The following is a 7,031-nucleotide window of genomic DNA, read 5'->3' as shown; positions in this document are numbered from 1 at the left end:
AAAAGGAGCAAATACTGTTGGAAAAAATGGTGCCGAGAGCCTTGCTTGATGCAGGGTTGCCACAAACCTTCAATTTGTAAAAAAAAAAAACAAAACCCACAGGATCTGCTAAGTGCAATAATGCGAATCACAATAAGAGGAGGTGCGCCGGTAGCTTCTGACAGCTCCAGACTGGATCCCAAAGATGACCCCGCTTAAAGTACCTACCTGAGAAAACTCGAGGCTACCAAAAGAATGTACTGTTTGTTTCAGCCAGCACCTGTAGATAGAACCCCTGTCCCCCAGCAGCTGTAGGAGGGTAGGAGCCTAAGCTTGGGTAAAGCACCAGCCTGCAAACCCAGATGGGTTTCACGTGCGCTAACTGCTCCTCTCCCCCATTTTGCAATTTTTTCAAATTACTCTGAGCTGACTCCAGGAAACCCCCGCTATCCCCCATCCCTCATTCTCCCTTTAAAATTTTAGCCCAGTCACGGGGCACCTGTGTGGCTCAGCTGGTTAAGTGTCCTACTTTTGATTTTGGCTCAGGTCATGATCTCAGGGTTGTCGGATCGAGCCCCAAGTCAGGCTTTGTGCTCAGCACGGAGTCTGCTTGGGATTCTCTCTCTCCCTCTCCCTCTGTCCCTTCCCCCACTCACACATGCTCTCTCTCTAAATAAAAAAACAAAATCTTTAAAGAAAATGCCCAGTCACCACTGCGTAAGTTGGAATGGAGCTCTCAGCTCTACTGTCCACAGTTACTGAATAAAATCTGTTTTCACCACTTTATTGTCCAGGGATGTTTTTCTTTGACACTATACAGGTGATCACAATCCCCACCTACAGTGTGAGCCCAAGGCCCTGGGCTGAGTGGGTGATGCACACTCTTTCATTTATTCTGAGGCTGGAATTGGAAGCAGTCTGGGTGGAGACCGGGGAGACCCCATACAGCAGAGTGGTTATTAGGAGCACAGGCTCTGGGGCCAGTGCTCAAAGCCTGGCCTCTTGAGTCATAAGCTATGACACCTGGGCTAGGCGCTTACCCTTTCCATGACTTTGCTTTCTCACCTGTGTACTGGGGACAACTGTCTCCACCTCCCACAGCTGTGATGAGAACTCCGTGAATGAACGTACATGGGCACGCTCAGCTTGGTGCCCAGAGCACAGCAAATACCTCCTAAATGTGATCCTGTTACTTCAAAGTCATTCAGAGTGTATCCCACCAGGGGAATATCTTCTCTGTTTATGCGGAGTGTATGCCCTCTCCTAGCACATATCCTGGTGCACAGTCAACACTTTATAAACGTTTGCTGAGTAAACAGTCTAATGCTGGGGATGATCATCCTCGCTGTTATTCACTGTTGCACACGCTTCAGTCTGGTCCCAGGACTGCACTGGGGCTGCTGGGTTGTGTCTGTAGGGTGGTGTTTGCGGCACCCTGGAGCACAGGCACACACAGATACCTGCACGGTCTACGCTATGGGGCAGATGAGAGCGTGCGGGAAAACTCTCGACAGGCAGCATATGCCCTGGGCCGGTGCACGAGCGGACGGGGCCGGCAGATATCCTTGCCACTCTGCACTCGGTGGAGCAGAAGCAAAACTTGGCTGGAGACTGCTATATTTCCAGCTCGCTTTGTGTATGAGAATGGAACGGCGGGACAAAGTGATAGGAGTTGTCAAGTTTTGAAATGAATAATAAGATGTCTTTGGAGTGAAGCATATAAAAGAGATGAGCTAAAAATATAGCCACTCCAAGAGCATCTGGGAAGCAGAAGGATTAGTGAGGCGCCTTTAATTGCAGCAGAACAAAGACCCCTGCGGAAGGGAATGTTTCCCTCCCTCCCCGGTTGCACCTGCAAGCAGGTAAGCAACGGGATGGAAATGCAGAGTGTTTATTCTGAATGCCCTCTCCCTACTTTAGGAAATTAATTCCCCAAAGTAGGCACCTCGCAATTTTGTATCATGTGGATACTGTGGGAAACATCAAGGGACTCAACCAGAGCGGATAGCGGGGCAGACGCTTTGGAGCGTCTTCTGTGAGCCTGACACTTTTCTTATAGAATCGAATTGAAAATCTCATTACAAGCCAATAAGGGAGGCTTTATTCTCATTTATTTGGCAGAGGAGGACACTGAGGCACAGAGAGGTCAAGTTGCAGTTCAAACAGCTAGAAAGTACAAGTTCTGAGATTAGATCCCTACTCCCACCCTGACTGTCTAATTCCTAAATCCAAGAGCATGATAATATAGTGCTTCTTAAACATTTCCTTCCTTAAGGGTCTTCTAAAATACTGATTAACTCTCCTTTCTTTCATCCATCCATCCATCCATCCATCCATCCTTCCATCCATCCATCCCTCCCTCCCTTCCTCCTACCCTGTAAAAATTTTTTGATAAAAAGTTCCCAATGCTTTCATAGGACTGCAGCCTATAAAGCGAGCACCTCATTTTATCATTCAAGGCTCTCTGGCATCTAATAGTTAATAACCACTACATACTTACATGTGCAAAGAGCTTTATAGCTTTTAAAACTCTAATTTATTATCTCATTATCTTGTTTTATTATCCCCATGATAAAATGAGGATGTTCCATAGCCCAGAGAGGCTAAGTCATCTGCCCAAAGTCGCACCTAGTAAGCAGCAGATCTGAAATCAGCACTCTGCAGGACCTTCTAAACCCTAAATGTGGGCTCCTCCAGTATCATCTTGATATCATCTTAACTGCAGAGGTTAAGAATATGGACTTGGGACTCAAATCTTGACTCTGCCACTTACTATGTGATGTTGGGTAAGTATATATCCTTCCTTTGCCTCAGTTTATTCATCTATAAAGGGAGTGCAATCATAGTACCTACACCTCATGGAGTTGTAAAGATTAAGTTGATTATACTATTCAGTACACTTAAAATAATGTCTGGCACCTGTTTATTTGCTTGGGTTTTGTTTCTATTAGAATATCCACCTTCTCTTATTGTTGAATGTCACTCTATGGTTGAGAGGACCCTGTAATTGGCCCAACACTACCTAGTTAGGAGGGGGAAGAGTTAGCATTTGAACCCAGGCCTGTCTGACCTTTTCAGCTGTATCAAGAAGACTCTAACTTACATTCCTCTCCCTCTGGAACATGGGATAGATGCAGAAAAGGACTCGGGATGATTCTCTCTATCCTGGCCCAGAATAAGGAAGTGTGCCTGGGGGAACCATGCCATTATAAGGACATACCCTCAGGGGGATATTTTTATGGCCACTGTATATATATATTTCTTCATTCAACAAAATTATTCATTGAGTAATTCCATGTTTCAAACACAGTACTGCATCCTAGGGACACAGCACTGAAACAGACATGGCCCCTACTCCTCCTGAGTTCAAGATCTAGGGGGGGAGCCCTGCATGAGAATCAGCAATGTGGTGTGCTAGGCGCCCTGAGAGGGGGAGTGCAGGGTGATAGGGGGAACTCATGGGAAATGCCTTTGACTGGTATAGGGGTGGGGATAAGTCCTAGTGCCTGCATTCTGAGAATGAAGAAAAACCATGAGAAGTGATACAATTGAGTTCCCTAGCCTTAAAAATAAATAAATAAATCCTCCCCAGGTGTTTTTTTTTTCCTGGACACAAAGTGAAGTAGTCCATTTCTTGTTCAGGAAGGGAGTGACCGAAAGGGGGTGGAGGAAGCTTTACTCATGTCATTTGCAGAAGAAAAGAAAAAACAGGTTGAAAATCTTGACGAGAAGATGCCTAGCCAGGCAGAGCTGGGCTAACATAGCAACTCTGTCGGCTATGAGTGGGGGGCTTGCCGGGCCAGTCCCGAGTCGGGTCTGGGCTCCACGTCCAGGTTGTTCTTTCTCCGGCTTATTCCTGAAGCTGCTGGTAAGTAGCACAGATGACATTAAGTGAGGTAGGTGGCTCCCCATTGACTCCCTCTTTGTGTCCCAGAGGGGTACGCAAGATTCAGAGGCTGGGCAACTTGTGTAGTGGGGAGAGAGGTTCTCTTGCTGGCTCTGAGCCTTCTCAGCACCAGAAACAACAGGTATCAGCCCACAAAGCAAAAATCCTAATGCTCAGAGAAGCCAGTCCAGACTAACGCCTGGGATCCAGGCCTCGATTCATTTTGTGCCTGCACTCACCTAATAACATGCACTGTGAGACTGAGCCTTAGTCCCTTCCTCTCCAGAAGGGGGTCACTATAACACTTCCCTTGCAGCATGACTATGAGAATGCTGCATATAAAATGGATATTGCATATAAAACACAGTATCGGGCTCATAATAAGCTTCCAAGAAATGCTGGTAATGAGTGAATCGCATCTTCAGAAAATCAGTATGACCCTGGGCAATGACTGAGCTCCTTTCCTCAGTTTCCTGGTCTGTGAAGTGGGGATAATAAACTGCACATCATAAAGCTGTGAGTCAAAGGAGATGATTTCTTTAAGTACCTAGAAGAGGACCCAGAATATGAGGTGGGCTCATGTGCCAAGCACCTTGGAGTTGACATCTTTAAAACTTACCGTTTTCCTTTTTTTTTTTCTTTTTAACTGAGTCCAGTTTCTTGCTTTCCTGTGTTCATGAACTCTCCATCCCTTTGGTAGTACTTACTGAGTCCCTGCTGTCAGGCAGGCACCCACAGTTCAGCTACTCTTCTGGAGCTACTTCCAAAGGAAGGGACAGAGCCCAACCTTGGCTTGCAAAGCTTTACAACATTCTCCCTTCTAGATGAGTCTGAGCAGTTCTAACGGCAGAATCCAAACATCTTTGTCCTTTCACATGCATACGTGGAGATCTGCTTCTTAGATATACTTCTTTGTTGCCCATCATAGTGATCAGAGGGCCTGAGGTTGGAGTGGTTATGGTTAGAAGTGGGGAAACTTGCATCCAGTGTTACTGGAATCAGCCAGCACTATCCCTAGGTCATGCATGACAAATTCACCTCCTTACAATAAGCAGGATTTTAGTTTGATCACCTGTTTATGTCTCCGAAAGGGTTTCTGAAGCTGGTAGCAGAGAGCATGTCCTGTGGGTGGACCTCGATCATCCCCTGAAGGGCTTCATCACTGCCTGGGCTCAATGCTGGCTTTCGTCCCCAGACCACATGAGGATCACCCACTGCTAATTCCCACGAGGCCAGGCTGTTTGGAAGTCAGGCAATGGGGCTTTATGGATTTGGTTTCTGGGAGAGTAGGTGTGCCCTATTTCTGTGCCACAGAATTGTACCTTCTAACCACCCTGGCAGGCACTGTGGCCAGACTTATACCTCAATCACTGGCCCTGAATTATTTGTGCTCTGTATCCTCACTCATCCTGATTTTCCTCACGTTTGACCTACTGATAACTTCCAATTACAAGCCCTTCTTTGTCTACACATTTCCAAGACCGAACTATAATTTCTCCATCTACTAAAATTCATACTCTCCTTCAGGCTGGGGTGACTCAGTTGGCTCTGAGAACACTCTTGGACCCATGAACTGAGTTTACCCTGCATGTTTCAGCAAGGCCAGGACACAAGGCCGGATTCCATCCAAAGCTGAGAAGATTCAGCAGTAACGTCCAATGGTTCCTCAGAGTGGGTAGGACTCACCGAGACAAGAGTCTTTGTCTCTTTAAGAGTGCTTTGCTGGTCTGTCCCTCTGCCCTTGGTTCATCTGCCCTGGGCTCTGTCTTCCTACTTATGGCAACATGGACAGAGGCCCATGAGGCTGTGGACACCTTAGCCTGGATCAGAAAGATGCAGGAAGTAGTTCTTTGGTCCTGTGCTGAGCAGGTTGGCATGGTTACCACCAATCCTCCTCCGCTACTTCCTACCTGCCTGGATTTGGCAGGAAATTTACCTCCCCTCATCTCAGTTGCTTTTTCAGAGAGGAGGATTAATGAGATCGTGTATGTAAAGGACCCACCCTAGTGGCTGGCACCAAGCAGAAGCGGAGGAGTCCATATTTTATGACGGTCAAGAAAGAGAACTGTCTTTGTTGGGTGGAAACCTGCTTGAATAAAAGCATGGAGGTAATTAATGAGAGGACTCTGGGGTATGAGAGATGAGAGCCGGGTTAATAATAGTGGGAGGTCAGGTGGACCTACTCTGGTTGAAAACCAATGAAAAAGAGCCTCAATTGCCATGATGAGAATTTGGGACTTGGCACAAGAGCACCAAGAGTCCATAATGTAATTTGTTAAATGAAAGCAAAGCTCTCATATAAAAATCATTGCAAAGATAGGGAGGAATACTGCCTCCCACCAAAATAAATACAGTGACGATGAAAATAAAGACACAGACGAGGAGGAGAGCCACCGGATCAGTGACAGCTGACACTGGTGACCGCGTGTTGACTCGGTGTTTCCTTTGTGCCGCTCACCATGCTAAGAACTTCTGTGCACGATCTCATTTCAGTCCCATAACCGGCCTGTTGGATAGGTGCTTATTATTATCTCCAGCTAATTCATGAGGAATCTCAAGTAGAGTGAGGTTGTCCTTCGCCCAAGATCAGCCAGCTGGGAGAGCAGTGCCACTGGGATTCATACCCAGAACTTTCTAACCTCAGGACCTGTAGGTTTTCCAAATCCACTGAGTACAATTTCCTATTCCGATCTCTGCTTAAAAAGCTTGCTGCTTATTACTCTTCTCAGAGTATTGCTTTCTGAAATACCTAAAATAAAAATATGCATGTCCAATAATACATACCTCCACCACAAGAGATATATTTAAACTCCCCATTTTAGGGAAAGGAACTGAAAGAAAAATCAAACCTAGCAATAGAAAAATTGAGTGTCCCAGCAATATTGACATAAAATCAAGCCTGTGTTATTTCTATTCCACATCCCCACTGACCCTGAGAGCTTCATGTTCTACCGTGTCTCCTCAGGGCCTTAAACCCACTGGGTCCTGGTAAACCCTGTTCATGGTCACCTCCTCACAGGAGCCTTCCCGAAACACCCCAGCTAAAGTGCCCCCCCCTTCAGTTAATCCCTATCATATCACCCTCTACCCTGGGCTTCATAATATTTCTCACTGTGAAATTAATTTCCTCACTTACTTGTGTCCTTATATGTTGTCTTACCTGCCT

General features: G+C 46.3%; 1 protein-coding gene across 1 annotated transcript in view; it reads right to left on the bottom strand.

Annotated features, from left to right (window-relative positions):
• Nucleotides 1–7,031, bottom strand: part of DAB1 (DAB adaptor protein 1) — a 581,991-nt gene that overhangs the window by 82,221 nt on the left and 492,739 nt on the right. The gene's annotated exons all lie outside the window — the stretch shown is intronic.

The sequence above is a fragment of the Mirounga leonina genome, unplaced genomic scaffold (assembly GCF_011800145.1).
Source record: "Mirounga leonina isolate KUSES-001 unplaced genomic scaffold, KU_Mleo_1.0 Mir_173, whole genome shotgun sequence".
Lineage (NCBI taxonomy): Eukaryota > Metazoa > Chordata > Mammalia > Carnivora > Phocidae > Mirounga > Mirounga leonina.
This window is presented reverse-complemented; position numbering and strand designations above follow the sequence as displayed.